This window comes from Passer domesticus, chromosome 3 (genome assembly GCF_036417665.1).
Source record: "Passer domesticus isolate bPasDom1 chromosome 3, bPasDom1.hap1, whole genome shotgun sequence".
NCBI lineage: Eukaryota > Metazoa > Chordata > Aves > Passeriformes > Passeridae > Passer > Passer domesticus.
The window spans coordinates 73,564,313-73,591,689 of NC_087476.1; the positions used below are offsets into that span (position 1 = coordinate 73,564,313).

At 36.8% G+C, this 27,377-nt stretch overlaps 1 long non-coding RNA gene across 1 annotated transcript; it reads left to right on the forward strand.

Annotated features, from left to right (window-relative positions):
• Nucleotides 1-27,377, forward strand: LOC135298155 (uncharacterized). Its single transcript, XR_010360150.1, has 5 exons — nt 1-65; nt 1,775-1,851; nt 4,608-4,653; nt 14,326-14,416; nt 27,114-27,377. It is a non-coding gene; the product is annotated as an uncharacterized LOC135298155 (long non-coding RNA).

The following is a 27,377-nucleotide window of genomic DNA, read 5'->3' on the forward strand; positions in this document are numbered from 1 at the left end:
AATACATTCATGTGCCACCTCATGTGACACTTCACTTAGAAGATACTGTAAGCTTAGAAGATACTGTAAGCAATGAAGTTCAGAGTGCTTTATACTACTTTTCTCATTTAGTTTTACACGACTCAAATTTTAACCTCTTTCCATTTGCTGCAACATTATCTACACCTAAGTTCACATTTTGCAACAGTGAATTATACAGTGTAGCTATTGTATAAACCATACAACTATACACTGGTTTAAGTAAACTAACAAATCATAATTAGAACAATTTTCCTGCTTAAAAAGCTTAAAATTTGTAATTTAAAAATAATCCTTATTTGGGAAAAAAAATTTGGCTTGTGCTAAATTATATCTCCTCCCTTCTCCCAAGTATAATCTTCTCTATGGACTACCATAGTCCATAGCAAGTAATGCTACAGCCAACACAATTTGAACAAAATTAGAAATGCTCAAAACTAATTCCATTGACAATAATTGCATTATATACATGTCAAATTGACACCATCAGGTTAAGACTTTTTTTATATCAAATACATTTATTGATACCTGGAACTTCTCCACTGTTACTAGACTTACACAGCATTCAGAAATCCAAACTCTGCAATTTAGATTCAGCTATTATGCTATTTTTGAACTATTTCTAGCAAATAATCCTTTCCATGCCATCACCACTTCTTGATGTAGCTGTCAAATTTGACCTAGTCCTTCAGTCTGTACTAAGAATTTTCAAATCCAGACATATATATCCAGCTTGAGCAGATGGGAAATATTGTTACTCTGAAACTCCACTGACAGAAGGCAGCTTTTATTTATGAGATCATATAACATCAGGTTCATATGGGGGTATTTTAACTGAGTATCATCTCTTTGAAATTTGCTTAAGGAATGGAAATTAATGACAATTTATATCTTACTTGCTCTTTTCAAAGTATTACCAAAAGGCTCTTGGTAAGACAAAGGGAGGGAGAAGCAAGGATAATTTTTGTGGCTGTGGATATCTTAGTGGAGGGAGCAGGCAGTGACAGGAGTTCTTAGCATGGTTAAGTTTTGTAAGATGGCAATAGCAGTTTAGGAGGACTTCTAAAAACAAAAAATCCAAAAGGTGTTGAAAAGATATAAAATGAGAGAAGAGAAAGACTTAATAGACTGAGAATCAGTAGAACAAATGTGAGCAAGTTCCTACTCAAACAATTTTTTTTTTGCAAGGAATCAGGCAGAAGCCTTTTGACCAATTTTAAAGTCACTTGTGAACTAGCTTAGCCTATATCAGAGCAGTGTGGCTTGCAAATTGGCATATTTGCATTTGTCTTTCTGTGGAGTCTTTCTTAACCCATGTAGAAATGACCACTCACAAACAGCATGGGCTCAGAATTGGCATTGGAAGGAACATAAAGAAAATGCTCGGGTTGTGACCATGGGAGAAAGTAAATTCAAATATTCTCAGAAAATCACTTTAAAATATTTATTGAAAATCAGTATCTTGAAAAAAACTATTGAAAATCAATTTAGATTTTGTTTGCTTGTTTGTTTCCTAGACACAGCTGATACTGGTCTTTTATTTCAAAACAAAAGAGGAACTGCTTTTTCCACCCAACATCTATGACCAAATTAATCTATAGTTAATTTCAAGGATGCCCAGGTTTTTGCTAGCAGCTTCCACGCATCCACCCTCTTCTCCATATTTTTGCAAAAATCCACTTTTTAATTAAGAAGTCACAACCACAGTTTTTGAGAATGACTAACAGGCTGGTTTATTCTGCAATTTCTTCTGCAGATTTTCATGTGTTTACACAAGACAGTTTTGCCTACTAGCTCTCAGATGGCTGGTTTCTTCTTTGTGTCCTAATAGAGGTAGGTGATAAGGCTTTCAAACCAATTGTGACTTTTCTGTGCACATAACTTTTTTTCCCCAGGTTCCCTCTTTCTCTGATTTGACATTTATACTATGGAGTTTTCATTTGTTGGTTTGTTTTAGGAACCAAGCCTGGCTCCTCTAGAAGTAGCTCTGAGCATCTGGATTCACTTTTCTAGCATTTTTCTCCTGATCAAATCATCTTGTGTGTAGACCCAAGTGTATTCTATGCAATCAAAAATGTGTTTCATTTTCTAGTGATTCACTGCGGCTGCCAAATACAACCTAAATGGCAGTTTGAAAAACAGAGTCTACTAACAGGAATAGATAATGCAAAAATGTTTCTCTAAGGCACCTGACAGAAACCTGTTGATGCATCATCTGCTGGAAAATAGGTGGCAACAGTAATTTCATTGGTTGTGAGAAATGTTGCCTTTACAGAGAGTTCCTTAATTTCTTTGGTCTGTCTATAAAAACATTTCAGTCTTTTTACCCTCACCAGTTAGTTCACCTACTTGGCTAATTCTTCCAAACATTTTAATGACTTGGAAAATGTTTGCTTATTTATTTTGCTTGAATTTAAAAACAAAATAATCTTATTCAAGGCAGGAGTCATGGGCTCCTAGTAAAAATTGGCCTTATAAACACTTTGCTGAAAGACTCCTTTGTAACTCAAAGACACCCTGGAATTTTTAGGGGCTTTTTTCCCTCCCCTTTCAGTGCATGTACCTTTGGATAAAATCATTAGATGAACATTAATGCTTATCTCACTAATGGATACCTTTCTGCAAATAACTAGCTTTGGAACCAAAATACAACATGCAGCAGAATGCTTTTTTTGGGGGGAGGATGGTCTATTCTGATTAGGAATGACTTACTAACAAATGTGCAGGTTGTATAGATCATCTCACTACTCATGGAACTGCCTGCTCACCAGACTGGTTAAGCCTTCTCATAGCATCTGTCAGGCTATGGTTATCTAATGCAACTTCCAGATAGGATCTAAAAGCTGAACTGGACCAATATCTTCTCACACACTTATCTGATCTCAACACCTCAGCCTTGATGGAATGGGACAAGGATGGTTCACAACAGAATCACAGAATCATTCAGGCTGGAAAAAGACCTCTAAGGTCATCAAGTCCAACCTTTGACCAATCTCTGCCTTGTAGACTAGACCCTGGCATTAAGTGCCACATCCATTTCATTTATTTCTGAAATACCTCCAGGGATGATGACTCCACCACCTTCCTGGTCAGCCCATTCCAATGCTTAATAATCACCTCCATGCAGAAATTTTTCCAGATGTCCAACCTAAACCTTCCCTGTTGCAGCTTTAGGCTGTGTCCTCTCATCCTGTCACTGGTTGCCTGGTAGAAAAGACTGATGCCCACCTGGATACACCCTTCTTTCAGGGAATTCTCAAGCATGATAAAGTGTTTCCCCCCAGCCTCCTTTTCTCCAGAGTAAACAACCTCAGCTCCCTCAGCTGCTCTTCATAGAACTTAATCACTAGAAGTTTCACCAGCTTCATTGCCCTTCTCTGGACACACTTCAGCACCTCAATGGCATTCCTGAAGTGAAGGGCCCATAACTGGACACAGGATTCGAGGTATGGCCTCACAGTGCTGAGTAGAGAGGGGCAATCACTGTCTTGGTCCTGCTGGCACATTCTTCATGATACAGGCCAGGATGCCACTGGCCTTCTTGGTCACCTGGGCACAAGCAGGCTCTTGTTCATCTGCTGTCCTCCATCCCAGGTCCTTTTCTGCCAGGGAGCTTTCCAGCCACACTTTCCCCAGCTTGTATTGCTGCCTGGGGTTGTCTAGTGGCCAAAGTGTAGGACTTGACACCTCACCTTGCTGAACATCATACAACTGGCTTCAGTCCACCTATCTAGCTTGTCCAGATCCCTCTATAGAGCCCTCCTACACTTGAGCAGCCAAATGATTGCATAACTTATCATCTCAGTTAATATTTCTCTGCAGATAAATTTTGCTTCACTCCAAGATAGAATCTACTTCTTTGGTGCATGGTAGGATATGTCTGGGATGTGTTTCTAAAATGATGTGACATCTTCTGCCATTTAAGACCACAAATTAGTAGAAGGAAAAGCATTGAGGAAAGTTCAGAGCAGAATTATCCATTGATCTGAATAATTATGGCATCTGCAATTACTCACGCTGGGGTAGAAGTCACAAGAACCATTAATCCTTATGCTTCAGGACATAATTGAGCAACAGCTGGAGTCAGGAATATTTTCTTCTATGGCAGACCATTGCACAATTTTGTGTATTAGGGATATTTATGTCTACATTTGAGATGGCTGGCATCAGCTCAGTTGAAGACAGAAGGTCAAATTAGATGGTCCTCTGGTTTTTTCTGTAGCAATTATTATGTTTTTACACTGATACAAACATCGTAAAAATCCCAAGCTGTCTCAGGCGTCATGTAGCATATAATGGCTGCTTCTTCATTCTCATTTTTTCCATCTGCTTTGGATAACCTGGAAATTAATACCAGTTGAGTCTGTGGTAACTTCTTGAACCAACAAGTAGCAAAATGAGGAAATGGAATTGCAAGACACCATGCAGCAAATAAACATCTTCCATATCAGTGAGTCTACTTTTACCAGTACTTGCTTTTAGCAAATGTACCCTATTGAAGGACTCATCTCAAAAAATATTCCAACATCTTTAGCATCACTTTGGCGTCTCACATTGACTAGTGGTATCTATGTGATTTCTTCTGGCAGGTTTTCCATGAACCACCAAGTGAAAATGATGGGAATGGAAATTCAGGTAAAAATAAGTAAGTAATTTAAATATAACAATTATGGAGGTTCAGTACTGCACTCTTTGTCAAAAAAAAAACCCTGATGATGTTGACTGTTTAGCTAATTCAGTACGCAATTTTTTATGAGTTAGAAATGCAAATTCAGTGCTAGATGATTTGATTGATGCTGTTAATCCAAGAAAAAATGAAAAAGTTAATTTAGTCTGCCTCAAATATTTCCAGTTTTGCAAACTGTGCAAAGTTTTATGATTTACATTGCCACTTTCATTAAGACAAGGAAGCTACAACTTGTTTTGAACACTAGCAAAGTAGGTAGATTTTCAAATTCTGTTCCACTTCACACTCATAATTGAACACTTCTTTTAGCTGATATCTTCTTTGACTCATCTGTATGGTAGCAACCAGACTCAGCCATTGTCCAGTGTAAAAACAAAAAGCCTGAATGAAGTCAGAGGAAAGATCTGTAATCATCTAGTATAATTTGAAGCTGATAGTTTTAGTTTTAATCTACTGTGCCTTAGTCAAGTGTTGCTTGAGATTGATTCTGCCTCTTAAGGGTAAAATTCACATCTGTATAGATCATAAAACTGTTTAATAAAAAAGAATACCTCTGAAACTATGTATTACTTGGCAATAATAATAATAATAATAATAATAATAATAATAATAATAATAATCTCTATTAACACTGGGGATTAATTTTCTCCTGAAGAGGGGAATTTTAATCTCCAGAAAATGCCTATAGTTATTTTGAAGTCCATCCCATTATCATAGTGACAGACATGAAGAAAAATTTATACTAAGGAAAGTTATTTACTGAGGAGTTTCTGAGTAGCTGCAAGGAATCATCCTGTGATAGAAGGCCCAGGCAAACCGAAGCAATAAGAATTTAAAGGCATATGATATCTTCTCATTTCCAGGTTTGTGTGTTTCAGGATTAAATAGTTGATTACTGGAGGAAATACATTGAAATTTTAGTTGTAGTAAAAAACCTTTAAAATATTCTATAGAGAACATGTAATATAGATTATAAAAATATGTATACTGTAAATTAAAATTTCCAAATAAGCAATCTACAGAGAAACATTGACCAAACAAAATAATGTTTAAGCTAAAATATTTTCCCCATTTCATTCTGTGTATCAGATGAAAGGAAAATTAAGGGGGAGAAAAGAAAATTAAGGGGAAGTAAACTCAATAATAATTTTTCTTTCTGTCTCCCACCACCCTTTATTTTTATTATTGTTGGTATTTTTCTGTTCTGTCATCTGTTCTACATTAGATTAATATCTCTTAATATGTTCTCTAACCAGTCATTGTGAGAGATAAAGGGAGACTGAAAATAACTGAGAAACATAAAAGCATTATGATGGGAAAGATGGGCACATAATAAATCTGAAATTATTCAAGGTTTTTGAAGATCTGGAAGAGCAAATTTAAAACTTTGGAAAATTATTCTAAATTAAGTTTTTCTGTTTAATATCTGCACTAATTTCCATGAAAAGTAGTAAAAGAAGTAAAGTCAAGTTTACTGAATTTCAAAGAAGAAAAGTGAAGTCTCTACCCCATTAAGTGGTTTTATTTTTGCTGATGCTTTATTATTTACCTATACTGACTCTGCAGCACCATACAGCATAAGCCTCCATAATCTCAAAAGTTCTTGATTTGCCCCAAGAATATTTTATTGCCTCAATATATTTTCTAATTACAAGCTTTTAGTTTTAAGGCTAAGTGACATCTCCTTAAACTGAGTTCTGATGAACCACTCTCTGCATAAAGAGATATCAGCTGGTTTGATTTAATTTATCTATGACAGACTTGTTGAAAGTCTTTTCTGCCTAGGGTTGAAAAGACCCTTAAGAAGTTCATGTTCATATACAAAAGCCTGGAGTTTTCAAGAAGGACAGTTTAGAAATTTAACATTGACACAGGTTCTCTGGTTTTTTAGAATACCTCAAAAAAAAACCCCAATTTCTGCAAATATTTTGAAACCCAAGTCAGAAGGAAAGATATACTAATGCTTGAGTTCCAGTTTCTCAAGCTGACCAAGACCAACTTCTAACATCCATACTCAATAACTTCAACCACTTGCATAACGTTATTTAAGTTAATTGGAAGATTTCCTACCTCAAATGAGCATATACATTTATAAAATCAGAGACACACTACATGTGCAAATAAATATTCTGGTTTAACTTTTAAGTCATTTTTATAAAAAAAGTAAATTAAGAGTAACAGAAATTATTGTTTAGGGTGTTTTTTAAATCAGTTCTAATTATTTTCAATATTACTAAATATAATGGATAAGCAGGTGAAAACAATTATGCCATTTGTACTGAAAATGTGACTTTATTGAGTAAAACCCTGAAATAAGTGTCTGGACAGTATTTAACTATGAGGAGCAGTCCTGCAGATATAGGAATAGCATCCTTTTTTCTTCCTCCTTTTGGCCTTGCTCAGAAACATATTGCTGGGTCTTACCTGAATCTGTACTAAGGTTCAGCTTTCTGATTTTTCCACATTTAGTTGTAACTCTTGACCATGGTAACCCATGTCAATCACATTCACTGGGAAAATTAATATTGCTTTGGTACCTGAAAATCTTCAGGAACTGGGAGTAGCTCTGTATTACAACCAAACAATTGTCTTCGAATCATAGAATCATGAAATTGTTTGGGTTGGAAATGACTTGAATAAAGATCATTGAATTCCAACTGCACTGATATGGGCAGGCTCACCTTCCACAATGTCAGATGCTCAAAGCCCCATCCAACGTGGGGCTTGTAGAAAATATCTTGAAGGAATTTAGTGAATAAATTTAAAATATACGTTCTTATGTACCCAAGACTATACACATCTACTTTCCTTCTTTTCCTAGATCAGTATTTCTTCCCTTGCCTCTCCTTTCCCTACACTTTGTCTTCTTCTTAGCCTTATGATCTGTATTCTGTATGTGAGAAATAGTATCTTATTCCTAAAATCAGACAGCTCATCTCTCTTGTGCCTTCAAGCCTACTTGGACTGGTTTGAGCAGACCACTGATAACTGAGATCTAGGGTATCTGTCAGTTCAGATGCTATTCTTCTGCTTCCCACATATGAAACCCTTCTTGAATTAATCTTAACAATAAAAAATAATTCCTTAACTGAACAAAAATGTCATACAAACATATGGAGCAGATGATATTACTAACTTAGGTCAGATTCAGAACTAATCCGGTACACATAAACAAGATGTCTTTTAGAAGATGGTAAATAAATAGAAAACCACTATATGCAAATTATTTAGTCATGTAACATTGAACAACAACCTTGTTTAGAGTGGCTAATAGATATCAGAGTTATTCTAGGCCTCATTTGGACTATAGAAAGTCATGTAGAAAATCAGTCAGGAAAATGTAATAATCTCTTCACAACGGAGATGATTTGGCTTCCTATGTCACGAAGTCAGAGATATTCCTCAGAAGACCTATGCTTGTCCTTGCTTGAATTAAAACATGTAAACCACACTAAAGAAAGAGGCTAATAGTAATTCGTTCAATAGACTCTTCTATATATCCTTCTTTACAATAGGTATAGTGTAATTCTGAAAAATGTAGGTAAAGACAGTTTAGTGAACTCTAGTCTTTCTCTCACAGCTTGCTGTATCTCTGTAGTCATGTCCATGCTGAGCACTTTCTATAGCCATTGTATTATTGAAACAGCACTTCTAAAGATGCCATGCTGGTAGGCAACAGCAGAGACATTGGTATATAAAAAGCAGCTAGACTTTTGTAAACTCTTCCTTCTTGGAGCAAAGCTGGGTAACATGGTGGGAAGGAGGAACAAAGTTTTCATGTCCTTGCCAGTATTCCCATCACTGTTTCTAAATTGGGTAGACAGCTAAAATCAGACAAGGATGTCAGGTATCACTTGCTGGACCTCTGAGCTGGCTGAACACAAATCTTTCCAAACTGGACACATATATCCACATTACTGTGGCACTGTTACCATGAGATATCTTTCAATCAGGCACTTTCACAGCACTGGAACTGCAGGTTGTGTGTAACCCCATATTTCTAGTTTTAGCACACAGATCCAAATTTTGTGACAGGGTAACCTGCTTCGGTCTTTAACAAATTCTTGTCTCTGTGTGTTTTTTTAAGGAGACTGAAACTTGGACTCATATCTAAGTTTTTTCTGCCAGCCCTGTTTCTCATCTTTGCAAGCAAAGGCAGAAGAGAGTAGGATTTTGATGAAAAAACGTATGTTCTTTTTTTTTTTTTTGGTCTCAGCTCTTAGGAATAGCATGTATTGTAAGAAAGATGAAAATTATGTACACATTGATTCTAAGTTGCAGGATATGAGGGAAAAAATTCAAAACTGTACTGTCTTTTATAGCCAATGGCAGGAATTTCAGAGTTTTTCCAAAAGCAATTTAAGTTACTGATGCATAAACATATTGAGATTAGTCCATTTATTTCTGGTGAAATGATGAAAACTATTGAGTGAAGGCCAAGTATCAATCTTAGTCAGCCACACTGTGGTGAAATAATTGCAGCTTCATTTATCCAACTCAATCCACCAGTTACATGTACTGTCCTGGTAATTAAGTATTTAACATCCTTTGTTCTTCTGCCACAAAAAGCTGTGGCAAAGCAAAATTTGGATCAGCATGCCTTGAAACAGAACAGAAAGCTGTTTTTATGATTATTTGCAAAAATTAATTCCTTATTTTTGCAAAACTAAAGGAAGCAATTATGTCTTTCTCTACCTCTGCCAAAAATGCAGCACTTAATTTTCCTCTGATCCGTGACTGGTTTATTATGTAGGCATTTGCAAGTGAGAATATCTCCATAAGGGTTCTTTGTGTTTGTTGAGTCAATTTTTTTTTTTTATAAGTGCAGAATATGTGGTGTGGGGGTAAGATGATTACTGTAAAAAGGAAATCTATTAGACCTCACTCAGAGAATGATGGAATTCCCAGCATTTATGATTGTAAAATTAAAATAGATTTATCGCCAAAAATATTCAAATGAGAGCAATTCTTCTTTCCAGGTATGAAGAAATCTATATGGAATAGATTTAATTTTTTTATCCATTACTTTATTTTAAGGAAAGATTACATAAATTCTATTTGAAAATATTGTAATTGAAAAGTGCTACTTAACCTCAGCAGAAAATACTTTGTTGTTTTTTTCTTTTTTTCCATCTCTATTTCTTTCCATTTCCATTAGAGAAACAAAATCAAATTTAATTAAGACAATATATTTAAATTGCACTCCTATCTCCTGAAGGCAGGAGTGTAGGATTTGCTGCCTTGTGTGTGTCCCATATCAGTTCAAATAACTTTTTTCTCTGGGATTCAGGTCAATGCCTTCAACCAGACAGCTGTAAAAGAGTTTGTATATAATGTGTTATCCTTAAAACTGGTGACTGGGAAACATGAAGGTGACTTGATTTTTCAAATAATCTCCTATTTTTATAGGAAATAATAATAATCTGCTTCAAATAATCTCTGATTTTTATAAAATCAGCAATGTGTGTGTCCCTCTGGGTTTTTATTTTTTTTATTGCTGTTGTTGTTATTAATATTATTATTATTAATAATAAAATATATATTTAGAGGTTATATTTTTTTCCTTTTGTCAAATCTATGAAGTAGGCATTCAATATACCTTTCTGTAACAAAAGCCTTTCCTCTGTGAAGGAAAAAGACCAGCATGGCCAAGCCAATTTAGGTAGACTGGAAAGCTGGAAAGAATTGGGAAGAAGCTACGTATTAGATTTCACGAAACAAAGAAGTCAGGAAAAGGCTACAAAATCTGAGATAGCCCTAGAAAGAGCAGAAAAACTGGAGTGTGTGTGACACCCAGGCATAGGCAGCAGATCTCAGCAGTGTCAGGGATGACACAACCTCAGAAGGCTTGTGCAGCTCAGCCAGCCTAGGTGGGAGATCAGGAAACAGAAACCACAGGGAAGATTTATTTTTTGACTCCACTGACTTGGCCTGCAAGCTCCTTGCAGGGTGGTACAGAAAGACACAAGGGGATTTGATGAAGTATGGGATGGGGTATTTGCAGGATTATGTTAGGTAAACATGCTTGTCAAGTACTATTGATTCAACAGGTTCTTCTCTGAAATGAGATAACAAAACACAGTTTATTAGTCAGATGTAATTTTTCTCTTCTGAGTTTTTTATTTTTAATATTTTTTTGCTAGTGCTAGTGTCAAACCTGTGCTAGTGGTTTGAACATCAATGAGTCTGCTTATGCTTTATTTGGTGTGAAAATACCTAGAGGGATATTATGCTCTTCCATCAGCCCAGAGGAATACTGTATCAGTCATAAAATCACTGATGTTCTAGATATTTCCCACAGTTGGACTGCCCTAATTGTCAGAAAGAACCTACAGTAATACAAAGCTCCTCCAGAATCCAGGAGATAAACAAACGTAAGCAACCAGAGTACCTAGTGAGCAGGTTTCATGTTTTTAGCAAAGGGTGGATAACTCCTTCAGATCTGATGCTCAAATCCAATGAAATATGCATTTATCTCCGTTTCCTTTTCATGCAAAGAGAATTAATTGCTTCATTCCTTTCTCTGGATCACCTCCAGGGTTATTTTACTTGATTGCTGAGTTACAATATTCTCTTCTGTCTAAGAGAAAGACTAAGAAAGCACAAAGATGCTCCATTCTATGAAAATGCACGCATTTTTGAAAACACGCTTAATTAGGACATTTTTAACTTGGTTTATCTAACATATGTGTCAATATGTTAGCTCTCAGTTGCTCTTTATAAAAAATTCTAAATAAATGTTTATTCATTTTTTCTGCTTTCCCACATCATCAAAATCTGTCTATATTTTATTGATAAGAGTGGATGTGTGAATATATTGATGTATTCCCATGCTTTCAGCAGCTGACCAGTACATTATTAAATAACTACTTATTTGGGGGTGTTTAATTTCAATGTTTCAATGTCAATTGTTCAATGACATTTTCCATACCAAATTTTCAGAAAATTCTGACTATCCTGTGTAACGCTGACTATCCAAGGCTGTAACTGTAAGGCAATGTAATAAATTCAGCACTTAGAATTGTCAGTCACCTCTACAGATCTTAGCCATACATTACCAAAAGAAAGGCTATCTTGTTCATGGTTTGGTTTGGTTTGTTTTCTGACTGAGTGCAAATAAATTGTGTCAGCTGTAAAAACCCATTGCGAGGTGATTCCAAGGAGGAAATGGACACATTCACTTATGTTTTGAAAACATAAGGATATGAAACCTGATATATATGAGGGATTTCTTGCAAAGACTGAAATCTAGAAAATTATTGGAGTGTCTCTTACATAGTTGGGAAAGTATCTAGTTTCTTTTTTCAAAATTAGCAGATGAAGAAAGAAAAATACTGACACACTGATTCACATATGCTGTTGCATACCAGTCACTGTTTTTACCAGACATCTTTTCCTGATGGAGGAGTGAAGGGTTTAAGTTGGTACTTATGTGCAGACAAGACCTGCACACTATCCCTCTCTTTGTCATCTTTGGACTTCAAATTGTTCTTAAACTTCTTGTGGACCCTTTGTTGCAAAGTATTTTGGTAAAGTTGTGCATCTTGCTGGGAAGATACAACCCAGAGTTCAAACCCACCTCTTGTGTTTTTCTTTCTCCATCATACTAAAGATTTAATCGGACCTATACATTTATGAGGCCACTCAGGCTTGAGTGACATTCTGCTTTATTGTTTTTTTCTCTTTCAGGGAGAATTTTAAACAAATTAATCCCTTCCCTTTTCTTCCCTTGCCTGGTTTTGGTTCTTTGAAATATAATGTATTTAAGAAACTCCTGGGATTTGGAGCATACCACCAGGCATGTGGGTTCCCTCAGATTTATTACCCACCCCCCCAGCCTTTCTGACATTGAGGGCTCAGACTGAGTCATACCCCTTGTGTTAAGTCCTGAGGTTTAAGTGGAGCAATGCATAGCTAGCTACGGAGCTGACCACAATGTGCAAAGAGAAATAATTAGCACCTATGGGGATGTTTCTTAGCCCTTGAACAACAAAATTAAAAAACAGTCTTCTCCAGGGATTTAAATGCTTTAAGGACAAGTATGTAGTGTGTAGGGAAAATGGATTATAATTTTAATGGGAGTATAATTAAAATAATTTGGAAAATCTTTGGTTTGAGGTACATGAAATTGCTCATACAGATATCAATAAAGTGCTCTTGAAAGGCTCCACCAACACCTATAATAATCCTCAGATCAAAATGCTGGGAATAAAGATAGGAATAAATTATTCTCACAGTACTCTAAAAAGTTGTGCTAACTCAACCACACAATATCTCATAGACACAAAGAGAATAATATCTAAATTAGTGCCATATGAGATTTTAACATTACCAATTTCAAAAATCTCTAAGCAATTTTGAACAAGATGAGTTTATAGGAACAACTTCAAGTAAAAAATTATTAACAATATTTGGGAATTACTTAAGAATATTGTCAGTCATTAGTCAAGAAGCTGTAACCCCATAATCCAAAGGGAGGGCCTTGTTGATTAGAAAAACAACATGTTTAAGAGGGGAAAATAAAACAGCTCTATAAAACATATCTAACTATTGTAAAATGAGGTAAATTGGAAGAAATTATTGTAAACCAGAAAACAGGACTTAAAGTCAATTGGGTAAACTAAAGGCTGTGATGGACAAATAAAATTCTTGCAGAATGAATCTTATTCTATTTGCCAGTGGTAGAATTGTCAATTGTATTAAAATGAAAAAAACCCGTTTAGAACATGTTATCAGAAAATGCTTGAAGAGAACAGGAAAATGAAAAAGTCAAGATTTTTCCTTATTTAGTACACAGAAGGAAACAGAGGCTCTTTTTGTATTTTACTTATATCATGGAAAAAAATCATAGAAAAACAATTTGATGTGATTTTAAGAAGCTATCTAGTATATTTCATAACTCTCAAAATACTTATGTCTTTCATGGCATTATTTTTTCTACTGTGTTTTTACAGACTTCCAGCACTAAAAATTTTGCAGTCTCATTTGGCTTCCTGTTCTGGTGTTCTGCTGTACTTGCCTATACCAAGTTGATTCCCATCTAAGAGTTCCAAGTATCTTTTACTTCCTGCTCCAGATTAAGCCAACTGATTTTTGTCCAATCCACCATGGTCACTGAGAACAATTAATCCTTTCATCCCTGCAAAACTATTTACACAATTCAGCACTATTATTATGCCTACTTTGTTCTACTTTTTGTTAGGTGAGACAAATCCTCATGTTTTCCATACTGCTGGGTGTTTTTGTCAATCATGTTTGGTTTCCTTCAATATTTTCATGTCTTTCTTGAAATGTGCTGTTCAAAACTGAAATCTAGCCACAGCTAAGAAGAGCAGGATTATTTCATATGTCTGGTCTAGGTCATACGTCCCGCTGTGTATGTATATGCATATATATATACATCCCACCAAACATTTCTGGCTTGTGTTCAACAATGATACAATCAAATCCCTAGATGAGCTTCTAAAGCATGGCTGCAATCTTGGGGCTTTTTTTCATCCTGTATCTGTATGGCTGATTGTTTTTTAAACTTGTAACTACTGGATTACATACAGTCTTTTTTTTCAGATCATTTCTTCAGTTGGCTATAATAATCTTGATTACTCTTCCTACACTTCTAGCCTCCAATCAACTGTAAAACTTCACGAGCATGATCACTCTTCCCTCCTGAAAATATTGCGCATGCCTAGATTCAGGGCAGCATGACACTGGGTAAGTCCTACTACTGAGTATTGCTAACAATTATCTGGAACTCCTATCCATTTGTTTTTTTGCATGCACTTTAAAGTCCACACAAGATTTCCTTAGGATCCTCAGATGATGATCAAAAACCTCATTAAAAGGAGAATATACAACGCCATTGCTGTATTAGCTGCTCAGTTACTGTGTGAGTGAAATAAATTAGGCAGAATTTGTTCTTGGCAAGTTTCTGTTTGCTCTTAGTCTGATGAAATAGTTTCCACTTTGACAGAAGATACTAAACAAAAACTACTAAAACTTGACATTTCAACCAGTGAATAAAGGTTAACTTGCATCCAAGATTTTAAAAAGAGCTTGTTGAGTGTCTGTTTAAATTGCAAATATAATTTTCCAGTAAGTTTGGAAAGACTAGGGAAGTTCCAGTAGAATAGAAGAATCCTAGTCTCATGCCAATATTCAAAAAAACCTAAATAGAATGAACCAATTATAATCCTTGCCGTCCTAAACATTAGTCTGGCTATCTAAACAACGGGTGAAGGAGTTCATTAATAGAGATTAGGAGAAAGTGGTGTAATAGAAGTCAATTAAGATGACCTTTACAGGAAATTGTGTTTTCAGAAAAGAATTTGCATTTTAACTGTAATATTTTGATTGATTAAATTGCAAGAATTCATACAACATTGCCAAACTTTTGTGAAATGTTTGTCATGCTAATGGGTATCACTTTATAAAAACAAACAAAAAACACAATATACAACAACAGCAGCAAAACAAGAGAAGCATAATAGAAAACTAGTTAATTGAGCAGTAACAGAAATGTAATTGTTTGCAGGAAGTCATCTCTGAGTGGGTAGGTTTCAGAGGGAAATCCAGGGATGATGATCTAATGTTAAATTGTTTTCCATTTGTATTGCTTTTCTGAGGAACCATGTGAAGTCATTTCTGACAAACTTTCAGGTGACAAAATTTTAATGGGAATATTGATAAGACAGAGAAATTTCCTATAAGCCAGGTGCAAAGAAACCATAGAATATTTTAAAGACATCACCTATAAAATCATATATTTAAGAGCAAAAATATCCATCTCAGAATTTTATGTATATATCAAAAGTCTCATGGAGCCCTGACTTTGACTAGTTGAAAGCCATGGTGGTGAACAGACCACATTGCAAGACTATGGGCAAAGGATGTCATGTTCTATAACTGCATGAATAAGAATGTATTGGGTTGAAATAAGGATCTTATGATTTCTGTTCAATGAATTCCTGTATTTGACACAGTTCTAAAAATAACGTGTCTGATTCTGGTCATTGCAAGGTTGGTTAAAACACAGGTAAACATGTCTTGTTCATGAAATCTCAATATTTACTTTTACAAAAACATAGCTAAGAAGTCACTTGACTGAAGCAAAATATTAAAAGTCCTCATCTGCATACAGTGAGTATTTTAAGACTATTACTACTCTTTCTACAGTTTTGTCCTATTTGAATGGTTGCAAATAGCAGAAGGAAAACCAAAAATATGTAAGCATCTAAAATGTAAATATGTAAACAGTGTGTGTGCGTACTAGGGGGAAACTGGCCGACCTATTCATACATTTAGAAAACTGAAATAAATAGAGGGGAAAAAAGTACACTTATATTCCCTAAACTTTCATATTTTGTAATATAATGTAATAAGAAATGCCTGGATTTCAGTCTCTGTAAAATGGAAATAACTTGATTTCCCCTGTTTTTTCTCCATATGGCATCCCTTTTTTTCAATTAGTTCTGCTAGAGATTCTTACCTGATTTTTGGTATTCACATAAATTAATTAACACTAATTTTTTCCCCTACAGTTTCTCAGATGAGTTTGCAGAGAAGGGGATAAAACCCGCCAAGACACAAGTCATTGAGCATATAATTGGTACATGACTAACACATCTCGCACAATCTCATACAGAGTGAGCAATCAATCTGAATTTGACTTCTGAGGTCCCTCAGAAACTAACTCCATGCCTACCTGTAAAAAAATAACTGTAGGGATAAATAGTGATGGTATTTGTGCTCAACCTGTTAGATCTTCCAGACAAGAATGAACAATAACATCATCTCCCATGAAACCACAAATAGTGCAGCTCGTTTGTTTAAATACACCACAAAAAGTCATGTAGAGGAGTACATTCTTTGGAAACAAAAGTCAGCTTGCAGTTTTGTACATTTTTTCTAACCTTTTGCAGACATAAACATTAGTCACTTTCTGAATTTTTCCTGTAATCTGTCCTAATTATATTTGTGCAGTATTTTTTCATCATTAAAATGAGTTAAACTTGCATAGCAGAATTTTAAAACCACCAGTATTGAAACAAAACCACATTGATGCACAGTCCAATGCTCTACTTAATGAAAGGTGTACTTTTATGAACACTTGCAACTTGCATAGGATTTTTGTGATTTTTGACAATTTAGAAGTCAATTTTTATGGCTTCCATCTCACAAATATTCTTATAAGACATTACACACCCAAAAGATACTTCTCTGTTACAGAGAACTTTAAAGCCAGTAGCATAAAGCACTAACATTCTCTAAGAACTTCCAAAGACTGCTGAGCTGGCTATAGATTTGGAAACAGGAGATGTCATAAACATAATTTACTGATTAATCCAAGAGAACAATAACGTATTTTTTACAACAGAGATAATCCATTTCTGTGAATCATGGACAGCTGCAAAGGAGATGAAAGGAAAATGCAGGGTTGGACTGTCTGACAAGATACAGTACTTCCTACACTGCCTGAATAGCATCTCATAGCTATAATGTTAATCTTGAGACATGCCTCTAGCAATATGTTCATAGCATTAAGGAAAACGTAGTGCCAAATACTTACCTTGAGTTAGGTGAAGCCTGCTGAAGTTAGTAATTTATGGAGTCCATCCTTAAAAATTGATCCTCCATTTAAAAACTGAAATCCATCAGCACAGAAACCTCAGAACGCATCAGAGGATTTGACAGGAAATCCCTGTAATTTTTACCACATCCAGGAAATAAAATTCAACACACAAATATTTGGTTAAAAATCTGGTCTGGGCTTTGAGAGATCTGAGCTGTTCCAAATATTTTTAATTAAAGTGAAGGGACATGCACCCAGATCATTTAAACTTACATTTACATTCAGGTATGCCATGTTTGGTTACTCCCACAAGACTGTTTTAGCAGATGAGAGGTGTTATGCTGGTTGTTTGGAGAAATAGTACATAAACCAGCCTACGCTGTGACATCTGATATAAAATGTACTAGATTTAAAAAAAAAAATTGAAAATATTGCTAATAGCTTATGACAAGTTGAAAAGTTGAAAATGAAACAAGGAAAAAAGTAGCTTTACATATATCTGTGGGATTTAATCACCTTCACTTTCATGTGAGGCTCATAAACGTGTTACCACGTAATTATAAGTGATTGACACCATGTATGTCCACAGTTAACTTGCTAACTAGCAGTTAACATTGCTAATTTGCCCAACTGCTTTTGGTCCCCCCAGAATGGGAGGGAGTTCCACATTATGCCATATGGATATATTACTGGCAGCTGTCAGACTGTGACACTCTTTAGTGCTCTCCATTCAATTTAGTATTTTTGGATACTCATTCTCTTGCTGCTGCTTTAAAGTTTTGGAAACAACTCTTTTATTGTGTTTTGTCTCTGGAAGTGGTCAGAAAAAAAAAAAATCAGCTTTGGGAGTTTACGCCTGGTCTTATACATAACAACCAGCTGGCTAATTGTCATCAATCAGAGAGACACAGAGCTCTTCTATCTTGGAGACAACTCGTGACCTTAACCTGACCAGAAAGGCTGATCAGAAAGTCCAATGTCCATGAGACTCCAAGCCCGAATACTGTCAGACTGCATGTCACCCAGCTGTGCAATGAGTTTATAACCCACACCCTTTAAGACCTTTCACTCTTATGAGAAACTTCTTCTTAAGAGAACTGAGCTTATTCTGGAGAAACAGAAGGGGACCAGACAGCTTCTTCCTGCTTTGTTGAGCTGTCCCCAGGGACAACAACTTGCAAAGAGAACAGAGAGACAAGGCAGGTGGCAGATGAATTGCAGAAAAGGAAATAAACTCCACAACTTTTGTGAAAGTTGTAAAGCTTGTATATTTATTACAGCACTGGACATGTGGGAATCACTCCCCTCAAAAAGACATGCGTAAGTCTGAGAACTCCAGATCCTTTTTTATCTCCCTCACTAATCCATATGCAAGTCATTTCACAATAGGTTCATACATATTCATTGTACTGATTCCGCGTTATAATTTCAGCTAGTTTTTTTTAATCAGAAAGTACAGAAAGAACTCCTGGGTCATCCTGCCCTCTCTCCTGCAGCCTCTCCATCTGTTTCAGAGTTCAAGGGGCCCTTCCTTATCTCTGTCCTTTGGCTGAAGCAGTTTTTTAGAGCATAGGTTTTTGCGAGAACAGGCAGTTAGATCCAACAGCTATGTTTGCAAGCTACAGACTTAATTCAAAGATGTACATTTCACCTAAATCAAAATGGATTTTTACTCCAGAAAATTTCCATTCTGTCTCATAGATGACTCCTACTTCTATTGCCATCCCCTCTTTCTTTTGCAAGCAGAACATTTGAATCTCTGCTGTTTATTTAACCCACATGGCACCCCAGTTTGTTTTGCCTTGTCCATTTTAGATTGCATAATCTCCTCTCCTCTCCTCTCCTCTCCTCTCCTCTCCTCTCCTCTCCTCTCCTCTCCTCTCCTCTCCTCTCCTCTCCTCTCCTCTCCTCTCCTCTCCTCTCCTCTCCTCTCCTCTCCTCTCCTCTCCTCTCCTCTCCTCTCCTCTCCTCTCCTCTCCTCTCCTCTCCTCTCCTCTCCTCTCCTCTCCTCTCCTCTCCTCTCCTCTCCTCTCCTCTCCTCTCCTCTCCTCTCCTCTCCTCTCCTCTCCTTTTAGTTTCAGCACGTATCTAATATCCCCATCTCATAAATGACAATAAAATAAGAAAATTTAGTATTATGAGGAAAGAAAACATTATGCCTTTAGCTGCATGTCTTTTTATTTCTGAAAGATTTTTTCTAAACCAGAGCAAACAATTAACAGATTTTACAAAAAGTCATTTCATGTCTACCACCAGCACTAGACAGCTAAAGCAAATTTGTCAGCATGGTATTGTAAAGTGCATTCCTGGATGCTGAGCCCCTAATAACACCATTTAAAAGTACCAGACTGCAAGGCTGAAAGATTTTAATTAGATAGTTTAAAGTTAGAAGACTTTTAATTGCTACAAGCTAAAGTCCAGCTGAAAAGAAAAAGAATCATCCAGCTGCACATCCCAGCCTTGCGCTTGCCGTGTTCTTCATGCCTGTCTGTGGCTCTTAGCCACTACAATCTCACATCTGTTAAAAATGATTTCTGAAAATGTCTCTACTGAATGATTTTTCTACTGTAGGAAGATATTGAAAGGTATTTCCAATTTGAGCCAATCATACATATGCATATTTTCTAGAATTAACTTAAATATTAGCTTTCAAAATATTTCTGTTAAATTTTTGTTTTCCAGAATGCTTTTTTGTGCAAGACAAACTTTATTTTATTTCACAAAATAATTACAATTTTCAATATCTTCTCTCTTCAAAAGCATAGAAGTTTAGATCTACTGGATCAAATTCAATTTGCAACTAAAAATTATTGTTTTGTCAAATAAAAAGAGATTGGGAGAAGGGTAGTTTCAGTATAAAAAGCTGAAATGGGGGTAGAAGGGAAGGGAGAATGCAAGTTTGAGATCACCCATGATTGTTTCCTTTACTTGCATTTGAGTATTTTGAGATTTTGGCTGAGAAAGAAGTGCTGAAATGCCGTGACCAAAACTGAAATTGTGGTATTTTTGGACAGAGTGGAAACAGGAAGGATTAATAACCTTACAAAACTGCCTTTTTCTCTTGAGAATTCCAGCTTAATTTTGTAGTTTAATGTTGCAATATTCTTTTCAACTTGAAGATATAAAACAAGACTACTGAAATATTACTTTGTATTGCAAGGTAAAGTAATATATTTTAATGCAAGAACAATGCAAATGTGTATGTTCATACATGTCAAGGGAAATGTGCCTGTTAGATGGCAAAGCTCTGAGAGGTTATGTCTCAGAGCTTTATACTTGAGAGCAGATGCCTGCAGAAAATATTCAGGACTACAGAAAAAATGACCAATTTTCAGAGGGCCCTCAATGAAATGTCACTAAAAGATGACCTCTGAAAAAATTTTGCATCCTCATGACTAGAGAAGGTTTGGGATTTCTTTCTCTGGAACAACACTAATTGGACACAATTTTTCCTTTAATCACTAGTTCATACCTGTACCATGCAGCACTTGGTTGCTGAAAACCATCAAGAACAATGTGAACAAGAATGAATTTCAAAGACACACGCATAATAGTTTTCTTGAGTACCTCCCTTCCTAAGATGTGCTGGAATTCACAGTTGAAGTTTGAATTTTCATACACTTTTTTTACTCTGCTTATTTCAATTTCTTGATTAGCTTTGTGCTTTACAAAATCTGGGGGCGTAACTCAGCCTTTTTGTCCAAAGCCTTGCCTGGTTTGACACAGCCTGAGATTTGAGGGTCCTCCTCTTCCCAGGACGTGCAAAACCTTTGTGGTTACATGTGTACTGAAATTTTAAAAACAGCTAGGCTCCATTCTTCGGCCCTGAGAGCGAGTAGGTTAGACTGGCCACTCCTATACTTTCCAAAACAGGCTGGCCAAATCCAGCCTGAGTATTGCTAATGATTGCAGGCCTGTGTGTGCTCCTGATTGTGCCTAGTTACATGCCAGGAACTGTTTGAACAATTTCTCAGCACAGATAATCAAGGTTCATAGCTTGTGCCCATCCTTGCCTATGCCTGTTTGACCAACTTTGTGTATTCGTTCTGAAGAGCAGGAAGCGCATTTGATGGAAATCAAAATGTCACCAACACTAAATGATGGCGTCTGCTACCTGGATGTAGTTACATGATCTACAGAACTTTGGTGCAGCCAAATAAAAAAATTAAGCATATTTGGGGATAATGTTTTTCTTTGTTTCTTTGGGGCATTTTAGCTGTCTCAGAGGATCAGAAATAAAATATTATCCCCATATGTTGTTTATTTCCTCTGGATCCAAAATGGTTTTGCTTCTGGGCACACTTAGTGAAAGCCAAAGATACAAGCTGCAGGAAAACTGAGGAACAGGATAGCTGTGCTCTCCCTCCCTTCTTTATATGGCTGCAGTTAAGGAAACTCAGGTTCATCTTTCTGTGTTCTTTGATCAAGAACAGAGATATTTTTTCAACTAAGGTTTGTGATATGCTAGTAGAGAGCCTTTATCCCAGGCTGCTGAAGCTCTTCCACTTAGATAAAATACTGAGGTGTTTAGGCAGGGGTGACTATGAGAAACTGTGTTCTGGTTGTTTGTATAGATGGATATTAAGAAGGGTCCGTTTGGAGTCCATGTTCCAGACAGATATGCAAAAATCTAAATAGTTATTTTTACATCTGTAAGACCTTTAAAAAATTGATTACTGGTAATCTCATGGAAAAAAAAATTGTATTTGCATGAAATTAATTTTCTAGATTTAATGCATTTTTTCTTATCCCATTTTTTTCTGAAGACAGACTCAGCAGTGAAAGCCCTCCTTCATGCTGTCTTAGAGACCATTTCTCCTCACTTTCCTGGACACAAAACATTGTTGAAGCCACTGGAATACTTGTTCCTGTGAGAACCAATTTGCCTTTACACTGTGTATAAGCACGAACTGTTCCAGGTCGTGTAATTACCAACTTCGTGTAATTTGGCAGGTGGCCTCAGCTTGTTTCATGTACCAGGGTTTCTGCCTGCTACACTCCATCACCAAATTGAAGGGATTTATAGCTGTCTTTAGGGCGGTGCACTGGTGGTAAACTTGAGAGTTCACCAGCGTGAGGCAACAGCTCTCTGCAGCCACTCCCAGGGCATGCACTATAGTTTGGGAACCACAGAACTAGGCAATGGTTACAAAGGGCTCTGGAAGGTAATTGCTATGTCAGTGCTAAGTATTATTATTTTTCTAGCTAGCAAAAGCCAAAAGATAATGATATGATACACAATACATCATACTAGAGCGGAAGACATACTTGTCCTTGGTTTTTGTTACAGTTTTGTGGAACCAAAAATGGAGGGGAGCCATATCTTTCACTGCACATAAAATGAGAGCAGCAAAAGGAGGGTTGATATCTAATATGCTACTGGTAAACAAAAACACATAAAAATGTCAGGGAAAAGAATGCTTGTGAGCTGTATCTGGCCAAGATTTGGATTTGATTGACTCTGGCTTGTCCTCCAACCAACACAAGACCTGGGGCATCTCCCACTTCCTCACATGCAGAAGCACGTGCAGAAAAAAAGCCCTGCTTGGGGAAATATGGAAACTTTGTCTCCTCGTGTGAGTGCTCCTAACCCTGGAAATGGCGACCCTCACATTTACCAGCACATACTGACAGAGACCTTCACATTTACAAGTATATACTAGTGAACCCATTTTTGCCAATTAAGTTAATAAATTTTGGATTTCTACTCATTGCACCTAATTTCTACTCCCAGAGGACTCCTGTATAACTAGGCTTCATAACTCAACCCTTCCCAAACTATGTGATCTGCAATCCTCACTTTGCAGAAAAGGAATTGCACCATAGAAACAAAGCCCAATTTTGTACCTGGATTAGACATCTCATTCTTTGCTGGATTCCAGTGGGTGTTGGGTGCTTCCATATCTCTGAAACTTTAGGGAAGGGCTTGAAATCACACCAGTTACATGGGACCACTTGGAATAGTTCCAAGCTTCTCTAGGTCCAGATGGAATAATCTAGGCAGTGGGATAGGATCCTGTTCTTTTAAATTCATATTAATAAGATGTTATTTGCAATAAATAAGGCAAATTTACTTACTGGTTTGAAGGCTGACTGCAAACACAGAGTTGCATGCTTCAATGCTATAAGAAACACAAAAAAACCTATGACTTGTGATGAAATTATTAGTGTTGGCCCTGTGGGATATACAGGACAATATCAGAAATGCTGGTTAAATGTTTTTTGTACACTGCACCCCTCCCTTAAACACCAACCTCTAATAATATATCACAAAACAGCAAGTCAGCATACAGATATCTAATAATTAGTTATTTTGTGGGTAGTGTCTGGCCTTGCTGAAAGTGGGTCCAATCTCACACAGGCAATACTAATCCTTGCAAATACAGTCAGAATCTATTTGCAGATAAGGGCAGGAGCAGTCAGGACCAGTTCAGGGTTTTATGGTATATAAACACTCAATAAAGAATCTGAAATCCCAGTCCTGCAATTGCCATCACATGACTGGAACTCAGAAATAATGCCTCATTCTTAAAGGATACTTTTGAGCAGTGCATCCTAAGTGGCTTTAAAAAGAGAGACACATATCTTCACCCTTTTTTACAATGTGGAAAACCAATGTACACCAAGATGCAATAGTACAAAATGAAAATTCAGTAGTCTGGACAGGAATAAATAAATCCCAAACCATCTGAGTTTGATATGCTCTTCTCCAGTGCATTGGGGGAGCTTTGAAGTGCTAGTAAGGTATGGAGTCATAGCTACTGCCTTCAAATCTACTATAAAACCCATTGCACTCATAATAATTTCATTCTGTACATCCTATAGACTCATTTATGTCATGAGAATTGCTTTCATTCAGCAGTCATGAATTTACTTTGGGGGTCTTTTTTCATAATTTACCTGTGAAAGCAACAAGTACAGAGACATTAAAAGTGGAGGGATATGAGTTATGCCTTCCCTTACTCTTAGGCCCTGATTCTTCCCACTTATGAATAAGCTAATACATGAGAAGTAATAAAGATTTTTTTAGGATGTTTAATGCTTCAAGCTAAGCCAGTGAATAAATGAGGAATATTATTCTTATAACTCTACTTAAAACAGCATTCAAATATTTCTGAAGTGACTCAGAAAATGAGAGGTAAAAGATCTACTGGAATTTGAAAGCTGTCCTCATAAACACCTTTCTGCCTTTTGAGTGTAGAAAAGCCACCCATAATTGAGTGCAAGGTGGATGAGGATGAATCATCAATTAGATTTATGTTGTTTTGGGTGAGCAGTGTAGATATTGTTTATTTTTTCAAAGAGGTACTAAATAGTGATTTCTAAAATAAAAACATATTCCCCTCCTTTGCCCCACCCCAACATTATTAGGATTTCTTCCAACTGTCATTGCAGTGTCTGAGTGCCCAGTCTGGCAAAAAAAAAAAATACATTTAGTCTTGGCTTGGGTTTTTTGTGGGAGCCTGGTGGCTCCAGGGAAAATCAAAGCTCTTATTAAAGTACTTAAACTGTAATCTTTTCTAGGACTTGAAAACATTAATGTTGACCTATTTCCCATGAAATAGGATGAAGAGTCAGCTTAGTCTCACACTTTTGCAGCGGCCTCTAGTCATCCCATGTCTCTTCTCTGCACAGTACTAGAGATAGGATAATTTGGTGATGGGAGTCCTTCAACATCTGACTACATCTGTATAACTACATGGGTCAATTTATTCCACTCACAGCTGTCAGCTCACTCCACTCACTCTAATTCTCCTTCAGCACTTCCCATACCACATATTCCCAGCTGGAGGTTACTGCTACATCTTACTTTTCTCCTGAGCTGTTTCAACAAGGAGTGACTTTTTCAGAGAAAATGAACTGTTCTGGTTTAGGAGATGTACACAGCTGTTCTTTGCTAGTCCCTGGCTGAAACAAGATACAGGGTATTTGACAGCCATGCTGTCAACACAACTGGATCAGAGGCAGTAATTTCATGGCCTGTACAAAATCAGCTGCAGGTCACCTTTTCCTTGATACTTCCCTAGCCTGGTTGTCTGTGGTTTTCGTATATATGTTACATGTATATATTTTGCATACATGTGTGTATGTGTATCTTATAGATATGATATATATACATTTTTTTGTTGTTGTTTAAGTATAACAGTCTGGAAACAGAATCCACAATAGAATCATCTTTGCTTGATGAAACAAAAAGAATTTGAAAGAGATTGGAATAACCAGGCAGAATGGAAAATCCTTTCAAAAGACAAAAATAGTATAATCCCTCAAATAAAAGGTTGTGTTGCCAGGAAAAATTACCTTTGAGCCAATGTAACAATAACAAAAACATGAAGAAAGCATTAAGAAGAAAAATACAGAGAGAGTAAAAGAAAGGCTCTAAAGACTCAGAAAGAATAAGAGCACAAACTGAACTGACAGGCTAACTGCTGTTTTGTAAACCTCTGCACTAATAATTCAAATGTAAAACCACTAAAAATTGGAAATGTTTTAGCATGGATTCCCTCTTTCCACACACTGTCACAAAAGATAAACAGATACATAACTGAAGATACGTAACTGAACCCAGCTCCCTAAATTACATTAATATTACCAGCTACAGGGAGAATCTGATGATGATTCAAAGAGCAACTATCTTCTCTGCAGATTGGAGGTAGCTAGAGGGACTTCACAACAGCAGTGACCCTTTGAAGAAGGGCAGACAATGTTCAAAGCTCCTACCTGGAGGTATCCATTGCATAGTGGGGGAAGTTTCTGCAAGTCCACTGAACTCATACTCAGCTGGACATCAAAACATCTGTCTACAGGCATTTGAATTCAGTCCCTGTGGGCACTGAGGAACTGGTCTGGTAGCAGAGAAAAAAGTGGTAATGTTAGCAAAGAAATTAAGAGTTCATTTTATCATGGTGCTCTTCCTTCTTCTTGCAGACAGGCTGCAGAGAGTTTGCCAAATTTCTTTAACCCCTACTGGCACAGTAACCTGATTAGCATGCTCAGGCCTGCAAGACCCTGTGTGTGCTGGAGGGTGTGTTTAAACCTCTCCCTGCACAGACTATGAGTCTGGCCAAAGTGATGCCGACCTATCCCTGGTATATAATTTGTATATGTGTGTGTGCACGTGCACTGTTAACTCCCCTGAGAGGCCACAGAGAGGCTCAAAAGGGGAGCAGAAAAACTGAGAGCCACACAGAGGCTCAAAAGGGGAGCAGAAACACTGAGAATCTCCTAGAGGGACAAAGACTCAAGGGCAAAACCTGTTCCTCAGGCACCAGCTGTTGAAGGCCAGCAGCTGGAGTCTATCTTCATGGATCTCTGAGATCCAGCAAGAACTGCTCCAGAATTTCAGACTTCGTCCATGCTAAAGCAAATACCAGATCCCAGACAAAATGAGGAAAGATGGCTGTCAAAACTCCCCCACAGATGAGAATACAAGATTGGGTATTCATCTAAAGAATTGTATCCTTGTGTGAAACTCTTCTGAAGAGTCTAGCCCTTTTGTGTCTGTGTCACTGGACAGAAAATCTCATCATTTTCTTTTCTTTAAAATTTTTGGGATTCTTGCTTCTCACAGGTCTGGATGTAACAGGATGTTCTCTCACAAAACAGTACCCCTTGCATGTGTCAAATGCCTATAAGCATCAATAGCTACTATTGCTTTATGCCTAAAAATTCTTAGGCATAAGGTATAAAAAACCTACAGCTTTCAAGCTGAATTATCTGCCCACTGAACCCAAACTTCTCACTGTGTTCAGCCATTCAGCCATCTGGTAAGCAAAACTTGCTCATAGCAACGCCCAGTTCACCCAGATTAATGATATTTTCTGTTTGCTTTTTTTCCAGGCTGGGTTAGATTCTCCCCTTCTCTTAACCATACAAGTGGACACATTTTCCTTCATGTTTTGGTTGGCAAGTGATGTGGAAATCTCACACACCCACTGCTTCTGAGCAAGCCTCCAGGATAGGTTGCTGTTGCCGCTGGAATTTAACTCTCAGTGGCCAGTACTATGGAGATACCTGAGGGACAGTAATTCTTAACTTGACATAAACTTTCCTCCAGTAGGGTGCTTGACATTCTGGACCTTATTAAATACCTGGCAGATGAAA